Here is a 12,833-nt window from a genome sequence, read left to right on the forward strand (position 1 = left end):
GTTCTGGGCCCCTCAGTTCAAGAAGGACAGGGAACTGCTGGAGAGAGTCCAGCACAGAGCAATGAAGATGTTAAGGGAGTGGAGCACCTCCCTTATGAAGAAAGGCTGAAGGAGCTGGGTCTCTTTAGTTTGGAGAAGAGGAGACTGAGGGGTGACCTTATTAATGTTTATAAATATATATAAAGGGTGAGTGCCACAAGGATGGAGCCAGGCTCTTCTCAGTGGCAAACAATGATAGGAAAAGGGGTAATGGGATCAAGCTGGAACACAAGAGGGTCCACTTAAATTTGAGAAAAAACTTCTCAGTGAGGGTGATGGAGCACTGGAACAGGCTGCCCAGGGAGGTTGTGGAGTCTCCTACTCTGGAGACATTCAAAACCCGCCTGGACATGTTCCTGTGAGACCTCACCTAGGCGTTCCTGCTCTGGCAGGGGGATTGGACTAAATGATCTTTTGAGGTCCCTTCCAATCCCAAACATACTGTGATACTGTGATAATCTCCCATATTTCAAGTATTGTAAACTTGAAAGTGTTGGAACACACTTTTTTTTCACCTCCTTCATGCAGCTGGGGTTTTTTTGTCTGTTTTGAGCGTAATGGAAAGTATGCCATTTGTTGTCCACTGATGCCCATAAGTTTTAGGCCCAATAGTAAAACAAGTACAAAACTACATCTGTACTTTGAAAGTACAGTAAATGTTACAAATGTTTATTTATATTAAGTATTTTTTTTTCCTAATTCCCTTACCAGTGTCAGAGCAAGTACAGATTTTTGGTTGATTATTTATTTCTATCATGTTCATTCAGAGCAATTAGCTCATTCCCCAACTGTGAAGCACTGCCATTCTTATTCAGAAAGTGGCTAATCCAAGGCCTAAAATGGTTAAGTAACCATGTGACAGCAAATCTAACGTAGAAACTGCACCTCACGATGCTTCGTCTTCTACCCTGCTCATTGAAGTGTATCATCTGACACCCAATGCAATGCAACTGACTGCAGCTCTTCCATTCCACTTTTCAAAAAGTAGTGTTTTACTATTCTAGTAAAAGGTCCCTGGATCAAGTATTTAGAAAGCAACTATCCTGACAGCATATCATTAGTACCCTTTTTCAAGTAACATGAGACATCTATCCAACAAGTATGATAGAGATGAGTAATATCAGATGCATGATAAACTCTTCAATGGTAACTACTTTAGGACCTATTATCTGTAGTTAATCAGAGAAAGAAAACAAATCTCTGAAATCAATAATTCTCATACTGTGCTTGGTCAGTGGATAATATTCTAACTTAGATGAGAACTTAATTTTTTACAAGACAAAAAACATTGGGTTTGTGTGTACAAATGATCATAAAATGATCCAGTTTCAAAAAACTCAATTCTTTGCAGACAGAACAAGTCAAATTAAATCAAACTTGACTATAACCAAATATTTCAATACTGAAACTAGTAATAGCCTGTGGGAGAGGTAAACAGACCTAAACTTCACACAACTGCATCTGGAATTGAGATAGCATGCAGCCTTCTTTAATGTTATTAAAGTTGAAGGATATTTAAGATCACATGTCCAAAATCTCTGAGAAATCTAATAGTAGGCATCAGCAACCTTGATGCCAGTGGCACAGGTGAGATCTCTGTCTTTCTGAAGGAGCAACATTTTATTTTGGATATGAAGATCTAGTTCAGAGAGCTAACAGCACACACACCAGCCTACTATCTACAATGGGGAACCATGTAGTTTCATGAGGGACCAGATCCCAGAGTTGACTGACGCTTTCAGTGCTGAAGACCAATATTACTCTGAATATAAGCTTCTAGTTGGTTTGTTCAGTTCTTTAATTGGTTTCACCTTTTTTTTTTTTTCGTGCTTTGCTAATAAACAGCTAAGTTGTCAAAGTTTGTAGAGTGACTTCCAACCTGATGATATCATGAGCGTACATCTGCCCACACGAATAAAAATGCCAACAAGATAAGTTGTTTATCTCTGGGCCCCAATGGCAGAATATAGCTATGAAGGTCAGACATTACATTTGCAAGAAGTGACAGAGTTTCAGCATCAACTTCATAATTTTAGCGGCTATAACTGAAAACTATCTAGACATGTGAAAGGCAATAATGAAGGACAATTACATACGGAAAGATGAACATCCTTGTAGTGTATAATACTATATTGTCATGTATATTACTATATGACAGCTGGAACCTAACAAGGTCAACCTGACACAAAAAAAGTCTTAAGAAAGTAATTACAATGGACAGACATGCCAGAGTGTCCCAGCTTTCACTTGATGCTCTGCGTAGGAATTAAAAATGACATGATTAGTTTGCAGGGGGGAAAAAAAAAAAAAATAATAGAATTCTATCAACAAAACTAACAGTGTAAAAAGAAAGGTTAATTCTACAGTTGTATACCAGAAATCTTTGTATTAACCCAAATATTGTTTAAATTAGCCATCAAAATTCCTTAAACTTCTTTTCTCCTCATATATATATTAGAAGTAATCATAATTTTTTTTTAAGCTTACATGTTTTAAATCAATTGCAAGCTCTTAGAACTTCAAGTTATTAGATTTTTGCATTTTCAAGAAAGGAGCTGTTTCATATCAACTGCAACAAACCATAGCCAACAAATGATTGGCATAATTCTTCTAAGAGGAAAATGATAACACAGTCAGCCAGCCATCAGCAAACGGGTTACGCGAATGAGTTGGACCAAGAGTGGAAACAAACCTTAAAAATGTATGGAGGTTGTCTTAGTTGAAAGCACCCTCTCATGCTGTAAACATACATTACAATAAGAAGATTAAAGAAAAGAAAAATATTTTTCTCCTTTTGGAAGCCTCATTTTATTAGTACTAGAAAAATTTCAAAATAAAAACAGTAAGAAGATCAGGAATATCTGCAACTCGACTTGTAAAAAGTCTTTACAACCTTCTGAAGAATAAAATACACTTCTTAAATGATACTCTAAGTTCAGGCATTATACATCAGTAAAACATCAATAATCTCAATTAAAGAATTAGTTGTTATAACAGGATTTTAAACATAATTACTATACAGAACATAAATTTTAATTTTGATTTAAACAGGATCTTAAACCATGGTTAAAAAAATTATTTCTTTCACCTAAAAAATTAACATCCTGAGACCTCTGCACACCCCCTTGAATGAACAGCAGTAGAAAATCTGTTAAGGCAGATAAACTACTTCTATTAGATTTCAGAAGCAGTTGTTTTTAAAAGGACAGAAGCCTATTGCCACTTCCTTGGTGCCCAATGCAAAATTCCAATTTTCAGCTGTAGCAGTTACTGAATTGATTTTTTAAGAGAACGTTCATTCTGCTCAACTCTAGATTTCAATAAGTCTAAATCTTAAGAGTTTAGAGGTTAATTCAATCTTTCAAAAAATTAAAAAACAAAAACAAGTTCGCGTTTTGATGCTCCAATTTCAAAGCAAATATCCAAATCCAGGCAAAACATAAGATTCTGTTTTATTTTGAAGTTAATGCAAGTACTTCTAGTAACCTAGAAATCTCTGAATGCCCAAAGCTTTATTTCAGTTGACTGTGTTTTCTTTACAGAGCTCTGCATGTACAGATTTCTTCCTGGAAGTGTCTTTTTTTTTTTGTTTAGAGCAAAGACTAATAGATTCATCAAAATTAGAAGAATTTTTTATAATTTCTGTTTCAAGAAAGCAATCACCATTTGTGGGTACAGAAATACTGCAGGATCATACCTAACACACACATCTCATTAACTGTACTGGAATCTAGTCAGAATGTAGGAATTTCTCCCTCCCCCCAGTGATTTGTTAACACAGACATCAGAGCCAGACTTCTGGATTATCCACTATCTGCATATCTACTTTAGGATCTCTCTGTTTGAGAGTCTGCAAAGTTAGTGTAGGTAGACTCAATACAACAGGTACTACAACGTGCAACATCACATTTGGGCTTCTCAACTGAGACATTCCAAACATTACCTCCACCCACTTTTCTTGGGCCTGGGTGGCCACCAGCCCTACCGGATGCTGGTGCTGTGTGGTTATATTGCTTATAATTTACAAATGGAAACCTTTTTGGTCTCTTCCTCCACCTTCTACTAATGCTTACTTTAACCCCTTAGTTCACACTATGTCCAGAAATCCCTTCCTCTGCTACTTCCAATTATAGCACTACACAGCTGAACCCAGACAACCCCACGATCTCCCAACTACCCGTTTAACACTTGGTAAAGATCACTCTAAGGTGATCCAGAAAAGACTTAGCTCTTCAGTATAAGAATACCTGAAGTTTGTCTTCATCCCTCTTGATATTTCCCTATTCCTGAAAAACCTCCTAAAGGAAATTTTGAACTAAATCTATCCTCAAGGACATGCTCTTTGAGCAGCAGTTTACTCCACAGTTAACGACATCCAAAGCTTACAGAGGATGCAGACCTCTTTAGAATAAGTCTGATTACCATCACCTTCCAGACCTTTTACCTCAGTTAGCAGCAACCAGACAAGTCAATCTTATCCCTGCTAGCGAAGAGGTTTGCTGTGGTTCAGGAGCTGGCATAACCAGCACCCTGACTGCCAACACAGGCTCTACCACAGATGCAAACACAAAACATCACAACCCCATAGAGATGCAGGTTACTACAAGAGCAATCCAGGTGCAGGGGTAGTCTAAGGAAGCTCAGACACCAGAAAGCAGAAGAGGATCAAGACAACACAAACGCTATTTAAAAATTGTCCCCTTTTCACATTGCCTCAGTGCTGCAGCTCTTGAAAAAGAACACATACCATGTCTCATCTACTGTACACGAGCTTTTCATGGATCTGGAAGTTGCAGACACCAGATTTGGTTATACAACGCACTTCAAGGAGCTCATATTATGCATAAGACATTTGGCAGATTATTTTCCCATCTAGCTTTCTATGTTTTAAAAATACTGCCAGAGCTGACTTACAGGGGTTGGCTGCTGCACAGAAGCGATAGGGTCAGCAAATCTGTCTCTCTTTACAATATATGTAGCTCTATAGGTGGTATAGAAGCAGAAATGCTAGCTGTCTGGCTGCAGGTAGGGCTTCTAGTATGTAAATGAAGTCTCATTTACATATGCATTTAAACACTGGACTCTCATTTTTGTGTGTATATGAGTGTAGGTTTTCTAAATTGAGAACATAAGCCTTGGTCCTGAGTGCGCTTTTATCTTCAGTTCAATATTTTCTACTGATGTCTAAGAATCTTCAGTTAGATTTTTTTTCTTTTATTAATAAAGAAATATTTAATAATCAGCACTGAACTCTGCACTGATTTCAAAGGTCTGACAGATCCGTACAGATTTCTGCATATCAGAACAACGACTGTGAACAATCCCTTAAGGGACTCTGAACTTTTTACTCCTCACATCTAAACACTGAAGACCTCCAGTGACCTTTGATAACAAGACAGGTCTGCACGCTGTCTGCCCAAATGTTAAAAATGCAAAAATAGTTTGTTGAGGCCAACTTCAACATCAACATTTGTTGACAAACATTCTCTAGTTCTAGAAAGTACATCAGAACAATTGTGAAGATGGGATGGCAAGAAAAGCATGAAACAGAAGTCTCCCCCTACAAAGACACAAGTAGTGTTCAAACGTCAAATCAGCATTGTATCTTAGATGTTTACAAAAAAAAAAAAAAAGAAACAAAAAAACCCCTGTGAACTGAAGAAGAAGGGCTGGTTTTTTGAGAATGATGTACTTTCAGGATGTAACTAAACAGGAATCAGTATGAAGAGTACACATTATACTCATTGCTGCTATTCAAAACTAGGGAAGAGGCACTGCATGAGAGCAGGGTATTGATGCAAACAACATGCAGCAAGCATGCTAAACCCTGCTTCTCAAGCAAACATTATCATCTAGCTCTAGTTTACAGGAACCAAGATGCCTGGAGTAAAATCTCTACTGGCATCGATCCGCTCGAGGCAGCTGGCTTCATTGTCCCACCTCCGCTTTCTCCTCCCACGCCACAGTTTATGCCGCACCGCTCGATTCAGGGAGCACATGCTTCAATATGTTTGCAGAGACAGTATGTAGCACTATGAGCTGGCATTTCTTGTTGTGGTTACTAGCAGGTAATAAGGAGAGTCAATAATAAGAATTTAAATGCCTTTTTCTTCTCACCCATTTGCCATAGTCTGTTAATATGTTTTTTGAAAACATGGAAACACATTTTGTGCACATACAGCTTGCTTTTGGAAACTGTTAACACTCTTGAAAAGCCCACACAGCTCCAGGCACTGTGCAAACATATGGGAATATATAGACTGAAGTAAATACAAAACAGTATAAAGAAATATTGGTAGATACAAAAATGGGGCCAGAAGTAAATACAGGTTAAAAATAACACAGGTTTATAGCAAAGATTTTAAGAACCAACATTGCCCACTCTAGTAGAGAGTGTGCACACATGACAGAGTAATGTCATTGATTGCTCCACAGTTATGTCCTCAGAATTTATTTAGAAAGCTCTCCAGAATACTAACATAATCAAAATATGGCACATCTCAATACAACAAGTGACATTAGTGTAAAAGGTATCAAACCAACGTGGATTATTTTATTTCCCCAAAATTCTCATGTGTCTATTCCATTAAATGTGAAGGGGGAAAGTGCTGTACAGTATGAAGTCCGGTGGGTTGGGTTTTTTTTCCTTTAAAGAGAAGCAAAGAAACCAAATCTCAATGGCTCCCTCTGCTGTCATGTCTTAGAAGTTTCACTATATTTGTACAGTTTTGTGGGTTTTTGTTGTTTTGGTTTTTTTTTTCCCCCAGCCTCAGTCAGTGAATATCTAGTATTTTCACACATCATACAGCGTTCCAGCTCTGAAGAGTCAAAGACACCTTTGTCCAAAAGTAGCTTCCTCAAAGTGCAATTCAATACCCGCTTATAATGGCTGGAACAGTATCATCCATTCACATTTGCACAGCAGTTATGGATAGTATCAGGAAAAAATGTTTATGAATAGTTAATCATCTTCGTCATCAGCTTTGGATTTAACTGCAGAAAGAGATACAGAATTTGCCTCTCATGAAGCCACATCACTTTGCATGAACCAACTGTATCAAAGGGAAATGAAAATTTCAAAGCTACAGGAACTGTCCTACAGACAGAAAATGTTTCTCCTAAACCAAAAAATATTCCACAACCAATGAAACAAGCTGGAGAACTGTATTACCTCTGGCAAGCACTTTGCCTCACCCTTTGCCAGCCCCAGGAGACAGGTGATGGAGCAGATTGAAGTTACCTCGCACAGGTGAGTAGCAAAGCAGCAATACCAAGATGTCATGCCACACAGCTGACAAGGATTTGTTTGCCTCTTAGCATAGTGGTAGGAAGCTTAGTGATGAACACACCTTCAGGGACCTAACTCCAAGCCATTGAAGTCAACAGGCCACTCAAAAGACCCATAATCAGACCCAAAAATATGCCCTCCCACACTTAAAGAATAAGTCTAGAGAACGTAATTTGTTCCCAGCAATGTACAAAAAGGGAGAGTCATAAAACAGCACTTGGGCGAAACACAGAAGTGCAAGTTTAAGAGGAAAGCAAGTACTTGAGTACTTCCAGTCTATGGGAACCACCTCCCCAGGCATAGGAGGTGGAGGGCGGCAGTTGAGCGTGGACTTGCTGGGCAAGGGCTCCTGCCACCTTGGCTGCCCAGCTGAAGCACACACTGCCAAGCGACACATTCCCCTCATGCATCCCTGAAGTATATTTGGTGCCTGAGGTTAGCAAAACGGCTGCAGTGAGTATTTCCATACTAGTCACAGAATTTGCCCCAGCCGCTTCCGCCTTCTGTGCACTCCGAACCTGATACCTCCCAAACCAGGAGCTATATTTACCGCTCACACACTGCAACGTTTGATGGTCTCACGGTTCTAAATTAAGCAGCTTCTGTCATGCCCAGGACCGGCCGTAACTCTTCTCTGTCAGGTCTCCACACCAGACTTCTTGGTGCATTTGTGGCATCCCGCCTAAAGCATACTTAGAAGTATACACTGAAATAGCCAGTGGTCATCTCGCTTATCTGATGGTGAAACTGAGATCACTGGATGTTCCATACTGTACTTACCCCACTTTTCATTAGGAATCTATTTAAACGGGCGGAAGAGTATTTCTCTCTCTCACCAAACTGCTCAGGCAGCACTAACAGCTAAAGTCTAATTTTGCCTAAAGCTTATACCCAGCTGTATTTCTCTCAATCACCTTTCTCCAGGAAACACACTAAAATCTGTCATATTTCCACTTTTCCCATACCCTTGGCAGAGCAAAACTACCCACTAGATTTCCACTTCTGTTTCCTTTTTACTTTTTCCCAGTACATTTTTACCATTATGGTAGGCTAATTCACCTACAGGAAGCAAATCTAGTTTATTCTTTGTAAACCTATACAAACACCATAATTTATTACTCTTTCAAAGCTATACAAGCACTCAAATTTATTACTAACAACTTCTTAGCATAAAATGGTTTTGCTCTGTAGTTTTACAGGGCTAGGCTCACGCATTAAATTCTACCCATCTGAATTTAGATAATACTTCTAATATCCCAGATTTAGGCTGCAGTGGACCATCCTAATCTACCAAGAAAAATCTGAAAGAATTTTTGAAATATTTCAAGTGAAAGATGCCCAAATAATATTAAGATAGTTCCATATTTAAATATCTCCCAAATGCCTTCAGTTAAAAACATGGTTCTTCGCTATTATATCCAGCCTATATCCAGTGAATTTGTTAGATCTTCTTTACCTAGCTTGCCAGTACAAATGACTTCATCAGTTTATTACAGATGTAGGTACTATATACAGGCATCAGCAGCAAAAGATAAATTAGAATATTTTGAAAAGTTAACTCTTAATGCTACCAAATATGTGGGTATAATAGAGTTGTCTACACACATACTTACCCCTCAGATTAAGTCTTTTGACACTCTCACTTTTAAGAAGTTTATTCACTTTATTCACTCCAGTTTAGTCTGTCTGCTGCACACTGTCTGGTTTACTGGCATTACTTTCCTGAGTGGCAGTGCTGGAATAAGCAATCATAATATAAGAATCACGCATATTACAAAGCCAAAAACCAACAAACCAAACCACTTACACTTTCATCCATCCCTTCAACATATGTGATGCTGGAAAGCAAAGGGGTAGAAGAGGAATAGAATTAGTTAATACAAGCAGTTAGCAAGCCCATCCTCTGTGCTTTTTTAGACAGAAGAGAGAACACAGCCTCTCAGAGCTCCTCTTGTACCTATTCCAAACTCTGCCTACAGAGCTAGAATAATTATCCTGAATTGGGATCAAACCAAGTGTCAGAAAGTCTGAGACAAAAGAAGTTCATGAAACTTATCTTTGCAGTATTTTCATGCTCATTTAATTTGTTCCCCAACCTCTGCTAGGTCAAGAAGAGTCCGCATGACTGACATGAAACCAAGGCATAAAGATTAAAGGATGTTTGGTGTTCAACAGGAAGTCTGAGGTATAAAAACCGGAAAGCATCAAAAGAAACACAACCAGCAGGTCAGGGGAGGTGATTCTCCTTCTCTAATCTGCTCTCATGAGACCCCACCTGCAGTACTGTGTCCACTTCTGGGGTCTTCAGCACAAGGAAAGACATGGACCTGTTGGAGAGGGTCCAGAGGAAGGCCACGACAATGGTCAAAGGGCTAGAACACCTCTCCTATGAGGACAGACTGGGAGAGTTGGTGTTGTTCAGCCTGAAGAAGGCCTCAGGCAGACATTGCAGCCTTTCAGTACTTAAAAGGGGTCTATAAGGAAGATGGGGACAGACATTTAGCAGGGCCTGTTGCAATAGGACAGAGGGTAATGGTTTTAAATCAAAAGAGAGAAAATTCAGGGTAGACATGAAAAAGAATTGTTTTACAATGAGGGTGTTGAAACACTGGCCCAGGTTGCCCAAAGAGGTGGTTGATGCCCCATCCCTGGAGACATTCAAGGCCAAGCTGGACGGGGCTCTGAGCAACCTGATCTAGTTGAAGATGTCACTGTTCATTGCAGGGGGGTTGGACTAAGAGGGAAACTCCTGCACATTTGAATTGATACTGCCCCAAGCTCACCAGACACAAGCCAGTTTTAAGTCAGGAGCCTGCAGCAGGCCATGTAGAAGCGGGCACGCAGGCAGCAGAGGTGCATAACAAAGTTGGCAACTAAATAAACACTTGCAGAGATAATAACCTACGACTACAATGTATAAAAATTACTTTTTTTCACCCTAGCTCTCACTCTCTCATAAGTATTAAAGTAACTTGGGTAAAGACATCTTTATATTAGCATTAGAACAATATGAGCTCTCTGTAAATTATGGTATATTTGAAATACATAATCTGTTACAGAAGGGCTCTACCTCTATAAAGAGGGCTCAATACCCAGGTTAAAATCTGTAGAATATAAGAGGTAACACCCAACAGCATGTCACCCCTCTTCTCGAACCAGAAGCTCCTGGAAGGAAAGCATGGATTCCTAAGCACCACTTCTTTATATCAGGAAGTATTCCCTCCAGCAATTACACTTCTGTAAAACCAAAAGATCCAACTTTCACCTGGGAACAGGTTTTTCTTGTTAATTCCTGCAGGCTCTGACATGAGCATGAGGGAAGAAATCAATAGGAAAGAGCAAACTCCAGCCAGTAACTCACTCCACGTCAAGCACATTTTGTCTTCATACAAGGATAGCAGCACTCGATTCAGTGGGAGTGCAGCACCTGCCCCCATCTAGCTCCTATATTTAGTTCTCCTGTAGGTTGCTTTAGTATGCTTCCTCTAGAATACCAAGCACATTTAAAGATGGGAACTCTGACCAAATGCTTCCCAAAGGTAACTAATTGCTGGAGCTCTGAGGTGTTTTTCCAAGCCGGAGTCGGGGAAGAAGTATGCAAAGTCTGTGGATAGTCCTTCTTGACACACCTATGACCTGAAGCTTTCCAACCACATTTCTGTCGTTTACTGTATAATTTTGCAAAGTCAATGCAATTTTGCATGTAGAACAGCATTCCATTTATCATCTTTATAATTTTTCATATTTCCTATTTTTAATGGAGAAACTCCATGCTTAACTTAGTACTTTTAAGAAAGTTCAACACTCTTTTCTTAGCTGTCAAATGAGTCATATTTGTACTGCAGATACATTATTTTTTTAAAAAATGATGTTTTGCTGTAGAATTTTCCTCCTTTTAAAGGTTTTCCAGATCTGTTCAAGTTGCATTGAGCTATTTCTATAACTCATAAATCATAAAGCAACTGAACTAATTTATTTAAGTAAAGATCCAGAAAGACCCCAGCTAGCTGGAGGCTAGGACAGCATGCCAGAGGCAGTTTATGCTTTCCTTGCTCTTACACCATTCTTGAAATGTTCGCAACTGGTTGTGGGCAGAGGCAGGATGTCAGATTAGCCACATCTTCGTTCTGGCATATCCCTTCTTAGATTACAATTTGTGGGAAGCTTTTGATTGTAAAATACCTGCCAAAAGGACGGGGTCAAAATTTCAAAGTATTTTTGCAACGAACTTCTGGAACTTGTTGAAACTTAGGACAGAACTATCTCCACGCTCCCTGGATCTCAGTTCAGGCAAAAAAAAAAAAATAATACAGTTTTACTTACATATTTCATGTATTTATTTCTACAATCTTTTTTGAGCACTACGTTATGAATACTAAGACACATGAAAATGTTTCAAGTACTTTGATTTAGAAATGATCAGGAAAAAAATTCAGTGCAATTTAATACAACTTTTTTACATCCCACATTTTGGTTCATTTCTTCAGTTAGTGGAGGAGAAGACTCCTACATGTTTTTTGGGGGGTTTACATTACTGCAAGATTTTAATTATATCTGTATTGGGTATTAGTCTTGGTGACATAACTGGCCAAAGACTTTGGGCTAGACTTTAGTCTGTGAAGCTTTGTGCCTAAAAAGAACACGGCCCCAGAACTTTCTGCTATATCAGTGTCCCACACAGATTGCAAGAACTACAAATCTGGATCCAAGTCAGCCAACAGTGAGCATTTCATTATATAGTCATGTGAGCTAGATGACAGGGGAAAGCTAAAATTGTTAAAACTCACTTGCAAAATTTCATTTTCAGAGGTATAATCTTTCTTAAGACTCAGCACTTCTGTTCTTGTCTTTGAAAAGCTGCAAAACTCATTTGTTTTTACATTTTGCTGGCAGATTAGTGAATAAATTACTTACCAACTGGGATGTTTCCATCTCAACTTCCATCCTTGGGCAGAAGTGATTCAAAGTCAAGCTCTTACCTTTGTACAGAAAGTTGCAGCCTCCAGAGAACCACAGCCATCCTGGGAGCAGCACCCACACTTCCATCCTTTTCCTCCTCCCTGTGTGATGCAACACCTGTGCTACAGCTCTTTTCTCCCAGTTCAGTCAATCTTAAGACTGAAAAATTCCCAGTTACTATCAACAGATTTCTTTCAAGATCCCTTTGCATCCATTTCTACACCCCCTCTATCTGCAGTTTGTCCTGTACCTTTCCCACTGAACTCTTCTCAGTCCCTTAATGCTCCTGCACCTTCAGTTCCTCTCCCTAGAGTTTGCATGTATCACATCACTGTCAATTTTCACTTAACCCTTTCCCACTCTCCTAAAAAATTATATATTTATTTGCTGCCAGAACATTCTTCCTTTAACTATCCCCATTTCCTCAGTCTGCCTTAATTACAAGCTTTCAAATCCAGGGACATCAATTTGTGAAGATTCTAATGCAAGTCTGTCACCTTTTGCGTGTCCTTCAACTCTCCTCTAGAAAATGGGACTTACTATAATA

Source organism: Patagioenas fasciata, chromosome 2, assembly GCF_037038585.1.
Source record: "Patagioenas fasciata isolate bPatFas1 chromosome 2, bPatFas1.hap1, whole genome shotgun sequence".
Lineage (NCBI taxonomy): Eukaryota > Metazoa > Chordata > Aves > Columbiformes > Columbidae > Patagioenas > Patagioenas fasciata.